At 37.0% G+C, this 24,415-nt stretch overlaps 1 protein-coding gene across 21 annotated transcripts in view; it reads left to right on the top strand.

The window, feature by feature from the left end:
* Positions 1-24,415, top strand: part of arvcfb (ARVCF delta catenin family member b) — a 319,610-nt gene that overhangs the window by 52,106 nt on the left and 243,089 nt on the right. For 15 of the 21 annotated variants that reach the window (XM_051921265.1, XM_051921268.1, XM_028825488.2 and 12 more), the window contains exon 2: positions 17,172-17,239. The exons of the other annotated variants lie outside the window; for them this stretch is intronic. The gene's annotated coding sequence lies outside the window, so the exon portion shown is untranslated. The remainder of the gene's footprint in view (positions 1-17,171; positions 17,240-24,415) is intronic. 21 annotated transcript variants of the gene reach the window in all.

The following is a 24,415-nucleotide window of genomic DNA, read 5'->3' as shown; positions in this document are numbered from 1 at the left end:
TTTTCATTTAATGGAGTTCAAAACAGGATAATTATTTTGTGCTCAGGTCTCTAAGAAGAGGAGGTATTAGAATCAAAAGGTTGATCTTTTGTGGGATAAAAAAATAGTGATAAAATAACTGCCTGACTTTGTTAGCAGAGTATATTCAATGTGTTTTGACTGAAAGTAGTAATCTATTTTTTTTCTTTATATGAACAACTAATTTATGCAACCATCATCGTATATGTTCTGATCACAGGTCCCAAATTCTACACATCACAGCTCTTGAAAATTTCATGTTTCTGTTAAGACACTGGTTAGAAATTTGATTACCCTTAGTGATTCCCTGATTCCATTTTGATAAATCTCAAAAGCTCCATAAAGCCCTCTGAGATTCCATAGCTCTGTCCACACAACCCTAGGAATGTAAAGTTTTTTGACTTCATGGCCTTTTGAAGTCCTGTATGCCATTTATGCATGCTCATTAATTATGCTATTGCCCTGTCATTGCAGTTTTTGGAGATTCTCCTGAGTCTTCAGGACAGCCCCCAGGCTGCTACGTCCTTATAAACAAAGGCTTCAGAGACTACATACTACAAAGTCCTGTGGGACCTCTGACTACTGTCAGCTCTTTCCACTGCAGTCTAATCTTTTTGCTCACTTTACTAGACCAGCAGTGTTTTGGGACATGCCAGTGATGAATGAATACAGATTTACTGAAGGTTTGTTAAAAGAAGAAAAATCCTTCTCCAGTCCAGTGTACACAGTGTTCAGTTTAAAGATTGCAATTTTAGTAGTTGTGGCCACCTTGCACATTTAACATAGACTTGGGTGTGGTACCATAAATGTATAGGTTTTATAATGTAGGCTTGTGTTTTTTAAATATATACTCAAAGTAATTACTTTTTATAATGTTGTACATGCAATAGCCCGTTGATCAAAATTAAGGGAAATACCTGTAGTTCTGGTTATGGTGCTCTTTTTAAAGCTGCACAATTACAGGATAATTGAGGCTTGCATAAAGTGAGAAGGATTAGATGTTTTTGGAATAAATAAAAGTTCCTCCAATTTTCTGCTCTGTAAGGTTGTAAAACACACAATTCTGTCTGTATAAGGGAATGACTTAAGATCATGTCACATTAGATGACTTTTCCAGTGATTTTCAGTTGCAGTCTTTATTCACATTATATTAGCAAGTCAGAGTCTGTCGGCGACGCACTTCTGTGAATCCAGTCATATGTGCTATACCCAGCGACTCACGTCAAGTTGTCCACAACTTGCTTTGACAAAATAAAAAAAAAAAAAAATTTGAGTGTACATGAGAGCTGACAACCAAAAATGCTAACCTGGAAATATACTACATACACTGCAACTACAAGGAGTAAGGAACACGTATGTTTTGGACATCACAAAGAGAAGGGAAGCTTGTCTGTCTAATTTCTCATGTTTTACATACAAAAGCAGAATGGAAAAAAGAAATAAGAGTAGAGGTTTCAGCTAAACTTGCCATAGCTTTAAACACTTTATACAGCACCAACTTCATTAGGCAACATGCTACTGGATGTCACGAAAAGGGGCGAGCACAACATATTCATGTTAGATACCCGTCTTTCCTTCACGTTTGTCTTAATGTGTTATTTTTTCCACTTAGGAATAGTTTCTGTGTGAATTTTTCATGATTTTCCCAAAATCACATGGACTTTATCTCATTATTTATTCCCATAGACCAGGGCTACTATGTTAGAATGTCAGGAGTTGCTTATTTGCCCATTTGTGCTTGTATGAATACATATCTGGAGGCCTAGTAATATTGTAGTCTCATTTTGACCATCACTGTTTGATATTTGGCATGAGTAATATTGCCAAAATGTAAACAATAAATATAATTAAGCAAAGCCCTTTGACAGTGCTTGTGTGTTCTCTAACTCAAACTTTTTTTTTTTTTTTTTTTTTTTTTTATATTGATACTGGATAGTTTGTGAATTGAATATGGTTTCTCCCACATATGTTTCACAAATATGTTGTACGGTGAATATAGTAGAATAAGTATTAATAATACTACTAGTGTTATTATTAACCATTACATATGCACATTAATGTATTTATGTAAATGTTGACAAAGACCTATTATTGAAAAATTGATAAATTAGAGAAGATATTTTAAATGTATGATATACAGTATATAGCATTTGCTAGCAGGCTGCTTGGCATCATGCTCCCCATAAATGCACAATTGATGTTTATAATTTGTTAGCATTTTTCCTGCCATTTTCCATTTAGACTTTTTTTATCCCTGTTTAATAGATTAATCTTTGGCTTAGTCCTTTTGTAAGTGTTGCTTGGTTCAGCTCAGTCTATCTCCAGCATTACCACATAGGGTGAGGAAACAAAATGAAGAAATGAGTAACAGTTTTGTCAAGAAAGTCCTACTCAATCATTTGCCAAGAACTGAAGTATAAAAATGGGACAGGATGACATGAATGTGGATTATAGTGCAGTTCTTATAGCTGTTTATTGAAATGGCATGTAGGCGCCATGTGAAGTGCTGAAAACAGCAGACTAGTGTGTGCTGGAGAAACAAAGCCATGCTGTTGTTCAAATGATGGAGAAAGGTATGTGTGTGTCTTGAAGCCACCTGCTGTCACAAAGAATAAGCGCTTCTGTGTATACGGACAGAAGATTATCACTGGAGCTCAAGTTTAGCATACGAGCACAACTTCACTCTTGTTAAATGTTTCAGATTTTTTTTCTAAGTATGTGTGAGAATGTCCACTGATGTAATTATCTGGATGCCTGTTTTTGTGATCAGAGTCCTCTATGCCTGGTAAATTTAAAATGGCAAGAGTTGAATAAAGGGAAAATACTGAGAAAGCATTTGTTGGTCAGTACTTGGAGGAGACCATTAGTTCAGCAGCTCAGCTATAGCAGTTCTGATGAGCTTAGTGTATATTTGTCTGTTCTCTGTAGTTGGTTTTCAGCTCTGCCATTGGAGGACCTTATATAAAACTTTTAAAATAGAAATGCAGTGATTTCCCAGGTTCTGTCTTTCTTCTGTCAAAACATTTTTCAATATTTATCCGATTATTTATGTATTTTATAAATTTTGCCTGATACTGCTTGTCAAGACCTGCTTTCTTTGTTTCTTTTGACATCATTTGGCAATAATATACCGTCACATCCCAAAGATGCAAGTATTAGTTTATTCAGTTTCTTTAAAATGTACCAAATAAGCAAGTGTGAGTGTGATTTGTGATCGACTGGTGTCCTATCCAGAGTTGGATCATGTATTACACCTACTTACTATCTCCAACTGTGGAATTGAGAAGTCCACTTAGAAACTGAATACAGGAATAAATGCTATGGTCAAAATGATGCTGAATTTTATCCTCTTCTTTAGTTTTCCTTGTCACTTTCACCTGTGCCTTTGCTTTAAATGTCACTATTCGGAAACACTTAAAGGAACAAACTCTCCAATAAAAAGAAAGTTAAAAGGAGCCAGATAAATAAAGTTTCATGATTATTATTATTAGCTATTACAAAAACTACAGGCGGTTTTAACTTTCTTACCAAAGTAAATGACAAACTGCAGCATTGTATCAGGACCCAAAATGAGACCATTTCATCAGCTAAGGAGGTCATTTAAAAGCTGAAATTGGAAATTGGTTGGAATGAAAGTTTACATCCACAAACTTCCTCCAGGGCTGAATATAATATCCACTGCTCCACAGAGCCAAATATGGCCTCACGGCCAGCTGCTCCAGTCTGCCCGAGTTCTTCCTGTTACCATGGAAATTGTTGCCAGTGGAACACGGATGGGCTGATCGGCTCTCTTCTCCCTTGTTGAAGTGCTTAACTTGCTTTCCAGGTTGCTGGGCTGGCCTTTTTGGTTTGCTTTGCCTGCATGTGAACTAGAGCAGGTTAAGTCATACTTGGTGATGCCTTTATCTGTGGCTTGTGAGAAGGTTGGTGAACTTGCTTTTATGTCATGGGCCTTTAAACTGTAAACTTGAATTATTTTTAACTTAAAATGGATCCACTTTCTGAACACAGTTTATTTAGTACAGGATCATTGGGAGCCAGAGTACAATGTTCAATGTAAGGCAGGAAGACTGGAGATTAACAACTTATTCGGACTAGATACATTTAACCTTGCCAATCAAACTGTGCATGTCTTTGGACTGCAAAAGGACCTCCCTGTCACTTGGAAACAGTCCTATGGAAAACATTGCAGCAGGGAGTCAAAGTGAGGTGGGAAGAAAAAAAAGATTTTTAAGTTAGTCACAGCTTGTATGTAATAATTAGGTTCAGATGTTTATGTTGTTCTTATCTCAGGACAAGTCCGTTCTATAATGCTGCTGGTCACTGCTGACCACTTTGCAAGGTATTGAATTAAATTCTCAGGGATTTCATTTTTCTTTTTCCTCTTTTGCATCAGCGACTAATTCAGTTGCCTCACATGTGGCACACAGCAACTCCCCACCACTTATCAGAAATGCTACAAGACGGTTGATCATGGCGCCTTGTTCACGTGATCTTGAGCTCATTAATTCGTTGAGCGCTACCGCCATGAAGTGCCGGGATTGTCTCCTAGCAACTCCAGCCACAGCTTAAAATAGCATTTAAAAGACGATTACAATCCAGAAATCTCATTTTGAATTGGACAATAACTTTTTTTTTTTTTGTATGGGGGAAGCAATCTTATTTTATAGGATTAATTCATCCTAATGACAATTGTTTTCATGTCCCTAGAAATAAGGGACATCATATAGAGATACTTTGAGTTACTTATAAACAAGGCCAAGGCAGGTCAAATGGAGATCTAGCTTCACTATTAAGAGCTGTACACAAGACCTGGCCTTGAACTTGACTGGGGGAAAAAGCACATCTGGACAAGTGAGGATTACTTGAACTTACCGCCTGATATCTTGGGCTAATAAGATGATGAATACCCTGACTATGCAGCTACACATGGTTGGGTGACTTTATTTTTAAACATGCTAAAAAATAAAATGGTAAGTTTGGCTCACTTAAACTGTTTTAGCCAACTGTTCAAATCTCATCACCCCTTAGCTATTTATCAACTCATATTTCTTTTTGTTATGTGGTTGATAAGAACGACCAATTGTCTGATTCATTTGAAAGCCGTGTCCTCAGTGAGTATCAGATAATCACAGACTGCCTCATCTCTTCAGCAAAGGACCATTTCACTTTTATTGACACTTTAGGTGAAGTGTATTCTGCTCAATTTTATCTTCTTATGTTTGCAAAATGCTATCTATCTATCTAAATTCAATTAATGCCAAAAGTTAAAGTTTATGTGCAATTTGAAATATGTGAACATGATATTTTAAATATTTTTTCTTATTTTCTTCTCTTTAGTATGTACACTTTCTTTTTTATAACTAATTCTGCTATTTTAAGTTTTTGCTTAATGTCCTTATCATTGACCCAGCTAGCTGCAGATTTATAGAAGAAATGGGCAGTATGATGTTTATTGGCTTTAATTTACTAAAACTTCTGTCACACCAAACAAGAGAGAACCACAGTGTTACCATATTTTTAAGAACTAATAATATTTTTTCATATTTTTGTTACATGCTAAGAGTCTTTTTGACATTTACAGAGTCTTTACTAGATGGGAACTGGGCATAAGCCAGGAGCCAGCCTTACACAGAGACATTAGTTGGCTAAATAATTGTATGACTATCTGCAGCTTAAATCTTTTCTTAAAGAGCCGAATCAATAAAATAGACTATGTGTATTAATCATGCCTTCTTTACACACTTTGCAGTGTTATATGTGATTGAGAAACTTTGAATTAGAGCATGAAGTAGGGAATTTAGCTTACAGATATATTTGACAGAAAGCCGGTTAGTCTATTACAAACCAATACCTCTGTTTACTACACTCAGGTATCCAGTTGAGGAGCACATCTACTAATCTGATACACCACGAAAGAGCTCACCATTTCAAATACTGTATGCTTGGTAACTATCTTTTTACTGCTTGATCAACAATATGGATTTGTTTCCTTTCAATACAAGTAAAAATTAGATTTTCAGTTGTTCAAGGTCGGACTAGAAATAAACAATCAAGATGTCAATATCTCCATCAATATGTGATATACAAATGAGGCTTCTTATAGAGGTTACAATTAAATATATTCAGTATACAGGTGTAAATCTATGTAGCTATAGAGGCAGAGAGAGAGAGACAGAAAAACAGAGACTTACAGTTGATAGAGTAGATAGATAGATAGATACTTTATTAATCCCAAGGGGAAATTCACATAATGCAGTAATGCAGTGACTTACGGCTCCATTTGGCCATATGGCAATCACACAAGTATACAGGTCATTGCAATTTGGGCTGTTTGTCTGGTGTGGGCCTCCGGTACGCATACTTTAACTGCCAGTACAGAGTAGCACAAACGTTCTTCAAATCTCGGTGTCTGCATTCCAGGTCTATGTAAAGCAGTGTTTGTTGGCTAGCGACAGCGATCCTTGGAGCTTTTTTTTTTTTTTTTTACCTCTTTTACCATCCTGCTCGTTGTTCATGGGAGCAAAACTTTGGTCCTCTTCCAGTGAAGTTGGTAATCGTCCCAGTTGATCTGAACTTTTTAATTATTGCCCTAACTGTAGATATGGGTATTTTCAGGAGAGTAGCTATTTTTATAGCCATTCTCTGACTTGTGAAGGTCAAAACAAACTTTTACCTCATTTGAATTGTTTATTTTATCTTTCCCATGTTGATGAATGATAAAGGGAATTTGGCCTCTGTGCCACCTCACCCCATTGACACAGGAAGGTCATGGGTTACTATTTGAAACTTACTATAATACTCTTATTAACTTAAAGTAAAATACAGATGAAAAAAACTAATTTATTTTACACTTTGCTCATAACAATTTTTAGGGGTACCAATAATTGTGCCACATGTGGTTTTGTTTTTGACATAATTTGTTGTTGAGGGTTTTTTTTTCTCCTCATAGATACATTTACTTCAATTAAAGATTTTATTTTTCTTATTTTATCACTGTGAAATTAAGGTAATTCACCAAAAGGTGAATTTTTATAACTCTTTTTACTCCTCTTTACCAGGGGTTCCAATAATTGTGAAGGGGACTTTATCTTGCAATGTTTGGAAGCACAGTCATCATAGTACTTCATGGGTCCTCGATTATGTTCCCGGAGGTCTACAGTGGCTGCAGTTTTTCACTTGAACCAATTTTTTAATTAGATTCTTTATAATTGCTAATTTTAGTGTTAAACAACTGCATTCAAATTTGAATTGCTTCCTGTTTTTGTGGTCACCCACCATTTAAAAATAACTCATAACTTGGTCCCATTTGAACCTGTGTATGTGCTTCATCTTGAAGTGTCTGTGTTAATAAACTGTTTAGAATAAAGTGAGAGAAAAAAGGAATGGACCATGAAGTACAAATCTGTTCTGATCCAAAGAACATATGCAGAATGCTTTAAGAAAAGGAAAGCCTACAGTGTGATATGGAGGAAGCTGACATGGTAAAATGAAAGCAGTAACAAGCCATATAATTAAATGTCAAGTTTCATTATCAGCAAGCATTGGCTTTTAATTAGGAGACTGGCTTAAATGAAAACCTGCAGCCAACCTTTTATGGTTTCTCAACATCACCTTTCTTATGAAAAATGCATACCTGCATCTTAACACTTTTAAAGGGATTGTGGAAGGCCAGTCTACACCCACCTGGATCCTCACAAATTTCAGAAAGTGCACAATGACGCTGCATCATAGTCTAGCTTGACAAATGCACTGTGTTAGAATGCAAGAGCCAGCCATAGGTGGACAAGTTAGCCCAGTTCACCACTGGGGTCAGGATGCCATACCTGCAGAACACACACATGAAAAGATGTCTGAAGAGAACACTCCCCCTCAACACAGGCCACATACTATGGAAACAAACTGTCTTTCTGCTTTCTAGCAAATTACATGCAAGTACCAGGATTTAATAGCACACATATTCACACATCTGATTTGTCTAATCTGTGGGGAAATATATAATAGAGTTCATGATCATGGGAAAGCTGGTCAATCCCTGCCGCATCAGGCAGGCTCAGTACCTCAGTTTGTTTTTTGACGTGGCTATGGTCTATGTGAAGCCTCCACTTGTCTTTCTCCTGCCATCTTGGGTGTTCTGAAGATTTTGTCATGTCCTCACATATCTCCAAAATGTAGATTTTACATTGACTGGTGTTCTTAAATAGGTCCTGTAATGGTGAATATGGTTGTGTGTTTGTCTGAGTCTGGCCTGTGATGGGCTCCTGTCCTGTCTAGGACTGGGTATTGTCTAGCTTATGGTAGACATTGGCTATCCGTGACTCAGAGAAGTTCATATACTCATTGCTTAGTTTTTAGTCTTCCTGCAGTGTACTTCTCATTCAAGTGTGGTTTAATTTGATTTCTTCTTATGCCTACTGGTCTCTCTAAAATTCTTCTTATTGCTTTCATGCTCTCTGAAAGTATCCTAGGCCTATATTGCTAAGCTCAGGTATGCTGTATAGTATCAGAAGTGGGATTTGATGGTGATATCATTTTGTAGTAAGTTTTCTATCAACCCCCCATTCCCCCCCAGCAATGTCATTTCTCACTTCTTTTAATAAGTTTTACGGTGTTATTTTATATTCCTACTTGCATGCAGGTATCATAACATAAATAGCCAAGGAAGCGATGTCAGATTTGTTGCACTGGGATTCAACTGTAATATCTGTGCAAATGTGGACTTGAACCTTTAGGGAATCTTTTATTGTTGTTGAGGCTGCCTCCCCTTTTACTGCAGTCTGCAGTTGTAAGATATACAGATGCTTCCCATGCGAATATGGACACCTGCCTAAGTGTTATTTTCTTTCAGTCATTAACAGCTAGATGAGTGTTGTTGCTTACAGTATGTTCCCACACAAGCTCTTTTTTAGTCCTTTGTAGAGCTGCCAGAAACTGAAATGGTTTTATCGCTCAAAATAAGCCTGTTTGTGTTCCAAAATTATCTTACAGTTATCAGCCCAGCTGAAGACTAGTAGAATTTTTTTCCTGTATTGCATATTAAAATTATAGGATCTCTTAAAACTGTACATGCTTTTTCAATTGATTTAGTCTCTCCACAATTTAAAACTGAGTCACTGATGAAGCAGTGCTACTACAACTGATGTCTTAATGTCAACCAATAACTGAGACTTGAATGTTTTATATTTACAAATATATTTGAATATACACAAATTTGCAAATTATAGTTTGTGCGGCTACACAAATATTTGATTCCATGAGGTGCATGTAGACCATTAATGTGTTTTGTTCTCAGAAATGTCTTGAACATACTGTAATTCCCTTCCCAAATACTAATGAATAATCCATATTCAGGTTAATTGACTGTTGGGGGGGGGGGGGTGCATATGATGCTTTACATCAATTAAAATTTTTCAAGGACAACCTTTTTTGCTGCTTGCATAACTTCTTTGTAGTGTGAAGAGAGATATTTTGGCTAGTCACAATAGGAGTACATTTATGAACACTGGAAGTTTACAGTAGTTGAGGTTCCTTGATTCTCTAATTTTGGTCACATCAGTCTTGGGATTCTAATTTCCTTTTGAGTTGGAGAGACAGTCCTAGTTTGTATTATTCCAGATTATTTAATTTTAATATGAGAATGTTTACAAAGTGCATGTTCATATTAGCTTTTTTTTTTGCTCTAACTTAGTGTTAAACAAATACATCTGAATGCTTAACTTAAATTTGGACAAAGGATTTAACACAGTAATCTTTTCAACACTGCTGTTAAAATGCAATATACAGTACATGTGCCAATAGCATGCATTGCTTTTACATTAACACAAATTGTGCAGAGATTCCTATGGTTATACATGGTGCCAAAAAAGTCAAATCAGTTATAAATCATAACAGAAACTAACCTACTGTAATGATTCCCACCCCTTCCACTAGTAAATATCGTCTGACATTTAAATACATAAGTATTAAACTTTCTTATATAAGTTGCAAACAAAGGCATTAAACTGGTAAGGATTTATAAATGCTACGGTCCACTGTGCAGAGGTATCTTATTGGAACTAGCCAAGCATTCCGCCACTACTTGCTCATTTTATCAATTTGGGAGGAAAGTTTGACTGTTACGTTTCCAAATTGAAACTCTAAAAGTGTGCATAATAAAGTGACCCGAAGAAGCTGACCAACCATGATAAATGCAGATTAGTGAGGCTTTTTTTTTTTTAATACCAGCCTTTACTTGTAACTGTTTGATGGTCACATTAAGCAAATAAACAGAAGGAAGACAGCTGTCTGAATAGCAGTTTCTCAGAGCAGAAATGTTAAGTTAGCTTTTAGGCTTAATAGAATTGCACTTTTTTAGGTGCATTGCGATGAATATTACAATTTTGTTCATTATTAATCATGAAGTTAATTGTGTGATGTCTGCTGGGACCTATTGCCACCAAAAGCTCAACAGTGAATCCTGTATTTGTGCAAGACAATTTATACACTACACATTAAAACACATTATGATAAAACATCTTGGTTCACCATGTTCAAGAAGGAATGAAGTGCCCCTCTTTATTACTTACAGTACCATGAGCACTGCATTAGAGAGATGATCTGATAAATTTGAACTAGCCTGTCTCAGTAGGAACAGATAGATAATGGGAACTTGGAGCAAAGCTGGTGTCAGAAAAGGTAATTGGACTGTCCTATGAGTCAGTCAAGTCACTTGAACTTGTATATACAAGTAATTTGTATAAACAAGCTAAACAGATTTTAATTCAGAAATATTATTTAACATTTTGATTTGAAATGCATGTACATAATTAATTAGGTACAAATTCATTTCCTTTATCATTTGTATTATTTATAAGGTATACTCAATAATTGTTTTTAAGTGTTGTCACAAGAATGAATCGGAGACATCATAAAGGGTTGGGGCAGCCACCCGTATATTATGCTTGGCTGCAAAATTGCTCTTTTTATGTACACGATATGTATAGTTCAGAGTCCAAAACAGAACTACCTGTACTGAGGCAAGATGGCAGTTATAAAGGCATGGAAAGGAAATGACGTCAGCGTTGCAGGAACTGGGAGTTTCGTCCTCGTCTCCGGAAGTGACGTCATCCTTGGGGCTGGCATGAGGCGGGATTTCCCGGGAAAGGTCTGCAAGGGACTGAGAGAGATAGTACACTCTGCCGCCCCCTGGCCTGGCGTAGAATTACAAGTATTTAGGCCCTTTAGCTGTTCCCCATGCGCACGTATGTGACAGTGTATACTTTCTTAAGCACTTCTATAAACTGTATTTATTTAGAACATTTTTAGTGATCTCTGAAACTGGATAGCGAGACTGTGACGAATTAAGATTTATGAGAGTGGACAGCAGACATTGGAGGATTCTCACTAGCTGTATTTTGAAAAGAAAAGAGTCTTCGAAAGTAAGAGTTTCTGAATATTAGGAATAAAGGCTTAAGTTAGCAGAGTAAAATATGTAAGCTGGATTAATTTGTGAAATGTGTTTTAGAAGTAGTCATCTTATAGAATTCTAAATTAGTTAATACAGTCATCTTTTATTGTGATGTTAATTGTTCTGATTATGGCTTTATAATTGTGGTCTCTTTTAAAGGCTCTGTTTAAAACAGATACATTTATTAATCTCAGGCTGTGATATTATCTTCTTATTATTCATTTATCTTCTGCTATTAATTTCTTGGCAGTAATGCTAAGCATGAAATTCATTTTGTAGACATTTCTTTGTGAGTAATTTTGTTCCCAAGGTCATTGTATTTTTATGAATGTTTTTAATGAATGCTTGCACAAGCAAGCTGTTGACTGTCATCAGATTTCTGCCTGTGGAGTTTCTCATCCTCCAATCTAAACTGCCCACTGAAGTTACCCCACTTATTTAAATGCATTTGCAAGGAGGTTTCTAAGTTGCAATTAAATATTATTTCTACTTCTGTGTGAGTCTTCTTTCTGTTGCTGTCTTTTATAAAGTCTTGAAGTTTCTTGGATGATTTTTGATGTCAATTAACTTTTTTCCCCTCAAATATTTTCATAACATCATCCATCCTGAAAATGGTGGAAAAAGCGATCATCACAATTAGTGACATGGTGTTTTTGTTTCCAGAGCTTGTGGAAAAATGCCAAGTGAGGCCCTGGTGTGCTTTTCAGATCATTTTATTTTCAATCCCTGTGTACTGCCAGCATCCATATAGATTGAGCGGAGATCTAAAACAGCATAAAATATGTGGCTATTGGATGTAACGCCCTGAATATTTTCAGTTTACTAGAGATAAAACTGTAGAAACCAGCTGTCAGTCTTTTGTTGTGGATTTGCTGTTTATAGTCTTTCATTTTCTTGGCCTGTTGAATCTTTCAAGTGTGCAACCTGTAAGAAAGGCTTATCAGAAATTCTGTGCATTTGGAAGGACAGTTTTTGTTTATATCTAGTGACCATGTGGGAGAGAGCTCCTCCAATCAGCACACAGACTCACTGTTTTCCCTTTGTTCTTGGTGACACCTTCTGAATTTCACACCATAATGGCACATTTGCTTCTTGGTAAATTGACCGACCTTTAAATTTTAGGCTCAGGAGATCAGGTCAATTATAATGAGATGATTAAAATTTGCTCTACCCCACTTCCTAGCTATTTGCATTCAAGACTGATGATTTCACAATAGCCTACAAGAAAGCTGTTTTTCTTTTTAAATTTATTTTCTACCCTATTTCTCTTATAAATTTTTAGCAAAATTTTAGTCTGTATAAACAGTATTTTGCTGACACCTTTATCCCATTACTACATTCAGAAATCTCTCAACTGAATTTGCAATCATTTCCGTCATCTTCACTATCTAATGGCCTTTTAACCAGTTAGCTTGGTTTAGCCGATTGCCCCCAAATCCTTTTCCTCCTCTCTCCGTGGTCCTAGGCCTGTTCTTATTACATCATCTGACACTGCCTCCAATCACTTTTTTTTTTTTTACCTCATTCCCTACAACTCCATCTTGGTCCAACTCTTCAGCAGTTCATCCTCTGCCTTTTGCTCCAAATGCCCCCACTTAGTCCATTTGTCTTCTCTGAATGCTCGATCATTATAGAGGTGGAATAACTAAACCTCTTCCAAGTGTGTCTATTATGCCATATTCCCCAAGCTATAGTAAAGTTGAGATACTGTAGCAAATTTCAATCTGGGAGCCAACAAAAGCAGATTCCCAGTTTGGACGTGTTCCTGGCGAATAATACCTGGATGGAAGAATCGAGAAATGGTCTTCCATGCATTTGTAAGGAGGTTAAGCAGGCTGGTGTACAGCTACCAATCAGTAATTTTGTAACAAATCTTTGTAGTCAATTTTCTTCAGGACACCAGTGTTTTTCTACTGTTTAAGTGTCAAATGCATTATAGTGGGTACTAACCAGCTATACCATAAAGCTGTTTAACAGTTTGCCAGAGGGCAAAGATTGGTCTTTCTCCAAGTTCATAACTAGCATTAATCCCTGCCATGATTTTTCCTTCAGAGTGCATTATGAGGGAAGTCATAACATGGTAAGAAGTTTAACAAACTAGAGCAGACCATTTAGTCTGTCAAGTTCATTTAATTAGCTATTAGCTAAATTATCCCAAAGTCTCATCTGGATACTTTCATTGCTCCCAGTTCAGGTATATGATTTTCTAGTTTATTCTGCATTTCTTAAAATGCTATTAGCAGTATCAAATGTCAAGTTTATATTTCCAAAATAAAGGTCAACCTCTTGTCAGTCTTAACATCAATAACTGTTATCTTTCATACTCAGTGACAAGACGAGGCATCTTTAAACAAATCAGTTTTAGGTAACACTCACGCATGGCATCATGATAACTATATTTTGAATTACTGAAATAACATGAGAAAAAAGTTATTTTGATCACAAGAGCCGTTGAAGTCACAAGAAATAACCTGCTGTTTTTATAAGGTACATAAGATTGGTTTTGTCATTGAGTGGGCTTCTATGAGTTGTAGTTTATTAAGCCAATTAATTTATCTTTTTTTTTGTATATGCAACTGATATAAAAGTTGTCTGGATTATCAGTACATACCCTAATGTCAGGCAATATGAATTTCCCCTTTAATTGGCCAGCCATTTTATAGACCAAATATTTAACTTCAGACAGGCTCATTCAACATAACTTTAAGTCAGAGTGCTGTCAGTCCTGTTCTGTTCTCATCTGCTATGGCACTGGGACAAATATTGAACACTCACTAGACAGCAGGATGTCCCCAATGAAATTATTACCTTGTTGAAATTTCCTGCATTGCAAATATGTTAAGCCCACACATTCCTTTTCGTCCATAGCCACTGCACCAATTTCTGTGTTATAGACAAACTGACACACCCCCACTTTCTTGTAGACTGCTGCAGTATTTTTGGGTTCAGACATTCCTTTGATAGACTGGCTCCAGCCAAAACAGAATAAAGGTTACAGTATAAGCTGATACAGAGCAGTTTCTAGGGCGGAAGGAGAGGATGTGGGGGCCAGAATTCTGTATCTGAGACATGTCAAGAGAACTAGACACACTTTGACAGATCTATAGCTGTTGCCTTGATTTGAATCAGATGAGTACAGTTTTAATTGGTTATTTTAAATAAGCAAACAAAGTCAGTGCCACTGTAAGTGTGATGAGGAAAGTACCATGTCAAGAAGTTTTTGCCCCGTGTTAGATCGTAATAGCTCCCATTTCAACCCCCTTTAATTTGCTGCATCTACTTTCCTGTATAACTCAGCTGTACCACCATTCTTTCTTCCTCCTACAGAATTTGTTTTATTGTCCCTTTTTCAGAGGCTCAGTGCTTATTCCATAAGAGATAAACTATAGTCTTTTGTATAGTTAAGGTATTTCTGTTGGGAAAATGAATGTACTGAATATAGTTGTTAATGGATTCAGTGCTGTGCTTGCACCTGACTGTTCTGGGAACCTCAGTCTTCAGGTGCGTATTTCATAAAATCATTGGAAAGTTTAAAAAAGAGATGCCATTTGTGTGTCAGTGGGTTAGTTAATAACTAACATTTTCCAATTTAACCTCCAGTTACAAGTAAGCAACATCTTTACTTTAGCAATGTAAATAGTTTTTCCTTCTGATATGTAAAGGTAATGCATAGCTCCTACCTTAAAGGCATTTCTCCTTTATTTCCTACACAGTTTTCTTCTCTTCCTTTAATGTGGGTGTCACTGATGAATTGAAGGAGTTCTCCTGTGTGAATTTTATTGATATCACTAGAGAAAAGCCAAGCAAAATGACACCTTTTGTTGCCTCGAAAGCTTGCATATTGTAATCTTTTTAGTTAGCCAATAAAAGGTGTCATTTTGATTGGCTTTTCTCTACATTCATAATGGCTAACACGGTACAACACCCTAGTACTATTGATATCACTATGAATTTAGGCAGCCTGGAGTGGCCCCCATGCAGTCTTTTCTATTACTAAAGAGTTTGAGTTGTTGCGGCCTGTTGAAACAAGTCATATCCCTTAGTCCTTGGATGAACATGGTACATCGTTCCTTACTATTGATTTGTTTTCTTAACTTGGGTTATTCTTCAGTTGGAGAGTGCCGTCTATTCTAGCAGCAAACTAGCCTTTGGTGGAATGACTACCCATTGCAAGACACACTCATTTGTAATGGGCCTGTTTAGTTATTTATTTGGAGTTATACTATGTTTATACATTGCAATAAATAAAACATAGTTTAGTGAAAAATACCATACAACAAAGAGACCCAGGTTTGCTTCCTGGGTCCTCCCTGCGCGGAGTTTACATGTTCTCCACGTGTCTGCGTGGGTTTCCTCTGGGTGCTCCGGTTTCCTCCCACAGTCCAAAGACATGCAGGTTAGGTGCATTGGCGATTCTAAATTGTCCCTAGTGTGTGCTTGGTGTGTGTGTGTGTGTGTGCCCTGCGGTGGACTGGCGCCCTGCCCGGGGTTTGTTTCCTGCCTTGCGCCCTGTGTTGGCAGGGATTGGCTCCAGCAGACTCCCGTGACCCTGTAGATAGGATATAGCGGGTTGGATAATGGATGGATGGATGGATACCATACAACATTGCACACTTTTATGTTTAAAATAAAATAAAATTAAGTCAGTTTACTAGTCACCAGTTGACCTAGCTCTCACTGTGTATGTATTGGAGCAGAAGACCTAATAGCCCACAGAGAATGTGCAGATGCAACATCAGTGTAGGAATCAAGGGCGGAGTTCAGAAGCAGCAGCACTAGAGCCTACAGTTTTATTGACCTTTTTAACTGCATTGTAAACTGCTTAAAGAATGAAAATCTTTAGTCAACACAAAACCTAACTTCTTTCCAGAGCTTTCTTCTAGCTGCTTAGCTTCTCCAATCCTATATTGATACTTAACAATTTTCTTACTAGATTTATAATAATAATAATTCTTTACATTTATATAGCGCTTTTCTCACTACTCAAAAGCGCTCCTTCCTCTCAGTTTTAATTTATAATTTGTTCTTCTTGAAAAGCTGGCTAAACTTTTCTGTGTTGGTTTAAAAAGGAAGCAAAATTGCAGTGGTGGTTGGTAATCCTCTGACATGCTGCAACACTAGGATTCATATCTCGAACAGACCCAAAGGTGCCATCTTCTGATGTCATGGTTTTTTGAGAATGGTTGTGTTTTCAAGTAACCCTCTCTCGATGCATAGATATTAAGAAGTTTTGATAAGAAGTTGCTCTTCATAAATGTCTTATTTCTTACAGTTTGGCATACTGAAAAAAGATTGTAAATTTATATAGAAATGTCGCTTTACTGTTGTATCATTTCAGATATAGTATCCACAGGTGTGGGTGGCACTGTAATTGGCATTGCTGTCTCACAGTTGCAGAAGACTAGATTTAAATTCCAGCACAGACACCGCTTGTGTGGATTTTGCAAATTATCCTAGTGTCTGTATGAGTTTTTCCTCTTGGTACTTTGGTTCCTTTCGTGGACCGTAGACATACAGCTTAGACTGATTGGCAACACTAAATAAACCCATTTTGTGTATGAGTGTGCCCTGTTCAGTGTTGGCTCCTACATTGTGCCAGATGTTGGTGTTCAGGAGATGGAAGTCATACTTCATCAAGCCTGTTTTTTTTTGTGGTTTATTATGTTGTTTTGTTTCACTTTTCAAGTATTCTTTATTTTACTTTCAGGCTGAAAAAGACACGAAAAAGGAGGGTTCACCTCGGGGGAGAGTTCAGTTGTACTGCTGAAATTAGAGGTAAGAATTATTCAGGGTTTGTAATGGACAGACAATATTGAGTTATTATCAGTTAACTCATTTTCCCATTGGTTATTTAACTCTAAAATTCAATGTTATATTGTGGAGTAGAATTCTGAAATAGGCCATTGGATTATAGCAAGATGATGTTATGAATAAGGTTTGCGGCTGTCTTTCAAAAGCTGTCAAGATGTTTTCCTGGCTGGATTTACAGCTGTCCCAATTTGTTCTGGCATTTGTATGTGTCTATTTAGATTGCATTTTTATTCAAGGTGCCTTTCAAATCACTAGTGCACACTGATGTTGTTTCCATATCTCTGCAGTTTGACAATTTTCAGCTTAAGTGACTCACTCGGAGTAACAAAGTGAGTCATGCCTATGCACTGAACCTGCAACCTTGAGCTTTACAGACTGAATTTTTAGTTCAAAACACACTGCCTGTTTTTTGCCTGTTTGTGTAGCTTGTTTTGCTGCCTTATTCACAATTATTTTTCCTCCATTGTCTTGCAAGTCTTCATCAACTGGTAAAGTGATGTTTCAGTCTGTCAAATTGAGCCTCTACTGTTCAGTGCAAATAAAGTACTCCTAAACACTTCCAGTGAAACTTTGAGTATTAATGACTTTTAAGTTTTAGCTCTGTTGTGGCCAGCCAATCTGAATGAGTGGAAAACTTTGGCAAGCACATTAAACCTTTTTGCAAATAAATTATTGGTTTAACTAATACTAAAATACGTGGAGCATTCTGGTGGTCACCAGGGTATGAATCCTGTGTTTGGTGCCCCCACCCCCGCCTTTTCTCTTACTGTTGGACGAGTCTGAAAGAATTCTTTGTGTTGTGAGGGGCTTATCATTGTTTCCAGAGAGAACTGCGCCATGAATTGCTAACGGAGACTACACATCATCTCCAACAGGGAGTAATGGCTCACCTCCCTGTGAAATGACCTACACTTCAGATGGCCTCTGCTTTTTGGACAGCAGAGTGCAGCTAATGCATTTTTCTTCTCCATGCATACAAGCCTTTTAGCAGTGAAAGGCTCTTAGAGGTGTCTAGGTTTGCATCCATTGCATTGCATCACTATGTAGTGGGGGATACCATCTTGTGCTGTAGCTGCTAGTTCACTTCTTTTGACTGTACTTTAATAAATGTTCTCCTGTAGCACCTACATGTTGAAGTTAGCAAACAAGAAAGTACGAGGTAGGAAGACTCTGCATTGATTTAAAACTGCTGCGTCCAGAACGGCTGAAAAAACATTATATTTCACATTATATAATTGTATTTTGTAAATAATTTATTATTTTCAAGGAGGACAGTCCCAAATACAATGGGTAGCTTGCATTATGCTTGCTTCATCCCATTTCTAGTAGAATTTTTGTGAATTTTGACACCTGTAATGTTTTTCTTGCATTCTCTGCAGTTGGCAAAGAAAGTACAATACTATAGCGAGCTCTTGTGAATCCTTTGCCACATGAGCTATGGAGACCAAATTTGGCACTAATTTATCTTCATGCCCTCAACAGTTACAGACTGAAATTCTTTGCTCTTTCTAACCTAATCCTCTTTAAAGGCATGGAAATCATGGTTTGAGATGTTGGGGAATGCATAGGGAGTACTGAATCTGATGAACAGTATTTTATGCTGTTTGAGGAGTAACCAGAAATAATATGTTTTTTTAGGGTTTATTACCAGTACTTTAGGAAAGCAGAACTAAGTAGAGGTGGTAGATGAAATAAAGTCTCTCAGTCTATCCAGCTATGAAATGCAAGGCAGAAGTGACACAGTTGTAGTTTCTAAAATAATTCAGTCATTTATATATTATATTATACAATATTTCACATGTTAAAAACAGAATTTGTAGTGTGCAGGTTTGGTGATTGAAGAGCTACCTTTTCTAAGTTAGCAGTATTTCCCTTAAATTGAAGAGGGGCCGAGTAATGCTAAATTCACTTGAATATCAACCTGCATTCATGTGGCAATGGGAAACATTTTTAAGACTTGCACTGAAAGGAACCCCATTTGGGTCAGGATGCTGTACAAGAAGATAATGGGACATAGGAGGGTTATGTTAGCCAACATGCTGTTATCAAGCCCTCTAGGCTTTATTCCACAACTTTACTAGTACTGAGAGGCAAGTAACCCTCTGTGCTTGAATATCAGTATCCAGTATTAAGAAGGCAGTCGGTAAGCATTAAGCTTTGATTTTTATATTTTAGTTGTCTATTTCCATAGTTCCTTGACACAGCTGAATACCTATTGCTGTACTGTACACATTACTGCAGTTTGTGTGAGATGTATAGTAAACAGTGTTTGTGGAAAGCTTAGTATGACCTTCAAGTGTATGTGCTTTTTTATTTTGGAGGGGAAGATTTGATTTGCTGCTCTTCGCAAGCCACAGGTTTTCAACAAAGAAAATAGAGACTTGTCACATGTTTCTTCTTGCTCTGAGGAGCCAGTTGGACAAGATAGTTTCTATTAGATGCATTTAATATGGACATGATAACTATACCCCTGTGAGACACAGAGATATACCTAATTCAAAAACAGCTGTTTCCAAGGTTCACTGAGGGTGCTTGTAAAACTGAGCACACACAGGGGTGTGTATGAAAGATATGAAAGAGTATGAAAGATAACTGACAAATGGGGACAAACTAAGTAAATTTTATTGATCTGAATAAACTTGTCTCGGCATGCACAAGTCTGCTGCTCCTATCATGAGTCTCTCGTCTTCTACCATTCCTCCAATTTTCACATGAATATTACTATTGAGTTTTCAGTGCAGTTGCACTTGGCATGAAATATTTGTTGTGCATGATGGTTTTTTGCTCCAAACATTTTTAGGGAAGCCTCTCACCAAGTGCAGCCATCATTTTGATGTTGTGTAAAACACCAGAAAACAGTTGGGTGTCTGCTTTAGCACTATATTATATGGATGAATGCAGAATTAATATATTTGTGTGCTGTGTGATCCTGATATTTCCGTCGATTAGCCAAATTTGAATGTGATAGCTATGTATAACTTACACATGACAAAACTGTAGTCCTAAACTCAATGTAGTTTGTACTCTGAGCATCCTCAATCCATCCATGCTCCTTCTTTGTGTCTTGACCGAATAAGAAGTTATGCTTTTGCACAATATTTGTGCAACATATAGATCCTGTGGAATTTCCCTTGTGACTTCCAGTGCAGAGAATGGAACTCATGGCTGTTGTATATGATTGACGGGCAAAAACCAGGAGACATTTTTAAAGTTGACACTTGGGGTTTGGACACAGTTGTTAAGCCATGAGAATGATGGTGGGAGTCAAATGTTTGGTGCTCAGGCATATGATTTAGTGGCATCACGATTTAGTAATTCAGAGACTTGAGCTCTTTAATGCTGCCAGCTTGCGTGTTAGTGGAATTTTTCTGGACTTGAATCTCTGAAGTTCAGATAGTAAATCGTTAACAGAAACATGTCTAAAAAAAATTGTTTGCATTTATATAGCGCTTTTCTCACTACTCAAAGCGCTCAGCAATTGCAGGTTAAGGGCCTTGCTGAAGGGCCCAACAGAGCAGAATCCCTTTTGGCATTTACGGGATTTGAACCGGCAACCTTCCGATTGCCAGTGCAGATCCCTAACCTCAGAGCCACCACTCCGCCTAGGTGGTTAATGCCCATGACCTTCTTTCTCTTACTGAACCTCATTCCAAGGCACTTATCCATGGTGCATTAGAACCCAGAGTATGCTTTTTTTGTGACTTGCCTGATGAAATGATGAGCTAGAAATAAGATTTGGACCTCAACTGTAACCACTAAACCACACAGTAAGTTTAAAGTAAATGACTAAAGAGATTCTAGTTTTATTTCTCACAGAGGATATTGTGATTACAGATCAGTTGTTAGGGTGATCCAAAAAGAAATGATGCTGACTGGAAGGACAGTTATTAAAGAGTCAAGGTTATTAATACAGACTTATAGAGAATTTTATTACTATTATTAAACAATCATAATTTAAAATTGGAGATTACGTTTGGAATTTGTGGGCGGCACAGTGAATAACTCTAGCACCTAATGTATGCAACCATGTGTCTTTGAATCTTGCACCTGGCTATTGTCTTTGTGGAGTATTAGTTTTGTTTAAATAACATTGGTGTTAGTTTAATTGCCAGTTCTAAATTTGTACTGTAAGGATGTGTGATTGATTGGACATTGTGTTGGGTTAGAACATCAGACTGCATGGCCAGTGCTTGTCCTCTAAGAATTTAAATGGTTTTCAATCCTGCTGAGACAACAGTTTAGCTGAACTAACAAATTAATATTACAAATGACTAATGACTTTAATTACATTTTGAAAAAGGAAATTTACTCAATGCTTCTAACTGCACATTAGCTTCGTAAGGTGGTACCTACCTTTTGGTGGACCTAAGGGTGTTGAGAAATTTTTTTATGCTTGGGCTTATCACCCATTTCAACAGACCAATGCATTGTATATTCCCTTGTTCATACATTATGCGTTTTCCCATCTGCTCAATTTAATTAGTACAGTATGGCAGTTCTCGGCTCCTAAGGTTGTGCATCTTATGTATACAGAGCAGGAAAGGCAGCATTTCGTCTCACTGACAATGTGAAACAAGAATTAAAGGAGCAAAATGAAATAAATTATACTTTGTTCTTGACTAAGGTAATTCTGCCTGTGCTCCAACCTTTTCATTTCTGCATATGTATGCTAATACATTCATTTTCAAAGTAAGAGAAATGCCCGAGTAGAATGCGTTAATGGGTTTCCAGTTGCTGTTGAACTGATTTGGAAATTGCTAGAAGATGATTAAAATTTGCCTGATTAGGCTTTGTCAGCAGTGTATATACGAGGTACTTTATTTCTGCCTTTGTGTTACCTCAGGCAAAGCACTCAAAGTATGCCTGAGGTAGGAATGCTTGTTAGTGACAACTTTTCATCACATTTAAGGAGGCTTATGCTAAAATAAGCAAATAGAGCTCTTAATAGCTGCTGTGTATGTGCGCATGCACTGAAAATGCAATAGCTTTTTTTTTTTTTATTTCTTCAGATTCTTTGAATACTTGTGTAATAAATGTGCAGATATGTACAGGAGGCAAGTGTGGGTGGCACACATTGTAGAACTGCTAAATGAGGTACTTGAACCCCTGCTTTGTTAGTTTTGTTGTTCTTCTTGTATTTATTTTGGTTTCCTCCAAAGATTCCAGTACCCCCCATTTTCCATGGTAATGTTGTTGGGGGTACTGGACCAATCCAAAATTTGCCTTGCGTGGGTGAGCGCAATAATGCGGCCAAGAGTGGTCCATGGTGGATTGGCATCCCATAAATTGTCTGCTTTGCATTCAGTGATATTAGAATATGCTTTGATTGATGCACGTCTGGTTTTGCACCTGAACTCTGCTCCAGAAGCACTTTTTTAGGATGCCAGGCCCTAACGTATATATGGCACTTCTCAGCTAGTGGAGTAAATGTAAAATCTGTGCTATGTAAGGGAATCAGAGGTAATGGCATGGGTCATCACGGGTCCAAATGCTTTGCAGGTCAATTTTTGACAAACTGTGTAACAGTATAGCACATCAGGCCGTTCATTTCCTAATTTACCTACTCTGTTGCAGTGAGCCAGTGCCTGTTTAGGCCGTACTGAGCAATAGGCAGGAACCATCCCTGGACAGGTGGCAGGTCACATTGCAGGGCTTGTTCAAGCATAGACTCACACTTGTACTAGAATGTGACCAATTGATAGTTGATAGCTGACCTACCACGCAAGAGTTTTGGATGTGGTAGGAAAACTGGATGCACAGATGAAAGGCAATGACTGGGTTTAGGATTCATTCCCAGGTGTGTGGAGCTGTGAGGCAGTGACACTCTGTTCAACACAACTGTCTAGTAATCTTTAGGAAAATCTGTTTATCAACACACTGTGTATTATATTGGCAGAGGTATCATTTCACATGCAATTTAAATTCAGTAGATGATTGTGGTATGTGCTTACCTGAGTCGTATCGGATCCCTCCAATGTTTTCTCCAATTTTTGGTTGTGTTTGGGTGTAATAAATTTGCTTTCTGCATATTTTTGAAAACTGGGTTGAGATTGGTTCATGTACCACAAGGCTACATTAGAAACAAATTAAAATTTTAAATGTCAAATATTGACATCAGAGGTGTTTTATTATTATCATTATAATTAATGTTTTCATTATTTTAATTCAAAAGAAAAAAAAAATAATGGTGAATAACCTAATGAAAAGTTGAACTACCTTGCAATATTTTTGTACACTGTGCCCTCAAGTTATGTAATAAAGGAAAGCTTAAAAGTTGAAATCATGGAACTTTGTCAATGTATGTGTCAGTTGACTGTTCAGACAAACATTGCCAGCAGGAATGAAAACTAGAAATTTTAATTCAAATATAGAATGTAAGGTATTATCAGGTAAGCAGTCACTTCAATAAACTCTGTCCAGATCAATCACTCTCCTTTCAAGGTGATACCTTGTAACACGAGTTAGCATTTCAAAAGTATGATTTCTAAAAGATTATATACTTTGCTTTTTTTTGAAGTGTTCATTAGTGTTTATTTGTTTCAGTCCATGTTTATAATCTGACCTGAATGCCACAAATGTTCCTACAACATCCATCAACTTTGCAAGATCAATGAACTGTATAAATTGATAAGCAAATATCACCCTATCTAAAAACATGAAACTAACTTGCTTTTTCAGCAAGTGACGTGAAGTCATTATAGTGGTTGACTATACTAATGTCTGTACTTGGAGAACTGAAATCTGACCTCAACAGCACCAAAAATGAAGTCACACTTTTCTGTTGCTATTCACTCCAGGAAATACTGTCATTTTTCCTTTGGAAATCAATTAGTCAAAATGTGCATAGTTATTTTTAACAGTTATTGTGGGTCTAGTGTCTAATTAATTAAGGGACAAATATTGTTTTCTCCAGATGTGTTGATCGGGTGATAAAAACTTTGGTTTCCTCTCTATTTAAACACATTTGTGTCTTCATGTACATTTGTTATGTAATTAGTACCGGTAATTTATTTCAGTTATGTAAATTAGTAATTTTCCTGAACTAGTTGCAGTGCTCTGAGCCTGCACTTTATGACGAACACTATACAAAAACAACCTAAACTAATTTGAATTGAATTTTGGATTATTGTGCTGAGAGCT

Source organism: Erpetoichthys calabaricus, chromosome 18 (genome assembly GCF_900747795.2).
Source record: "Erpetoichthys calabaricus chromosome 18, fErpCal1.3, whole genome shotgun sequence".
In the NCBI taxonomy this organism is placed as follows: Eukaryota; Metazoa; Chordata; class Cladistia; order Polypteriformes; family Polypteridae; genus Erpetoichthys; species Erpetoichthys calabaricus.
The sequence above is the reverse complement of the archived record's forward strand: the minus strand, read 5'-3'. Positions and strand labels throughout refer to the sequence as shown.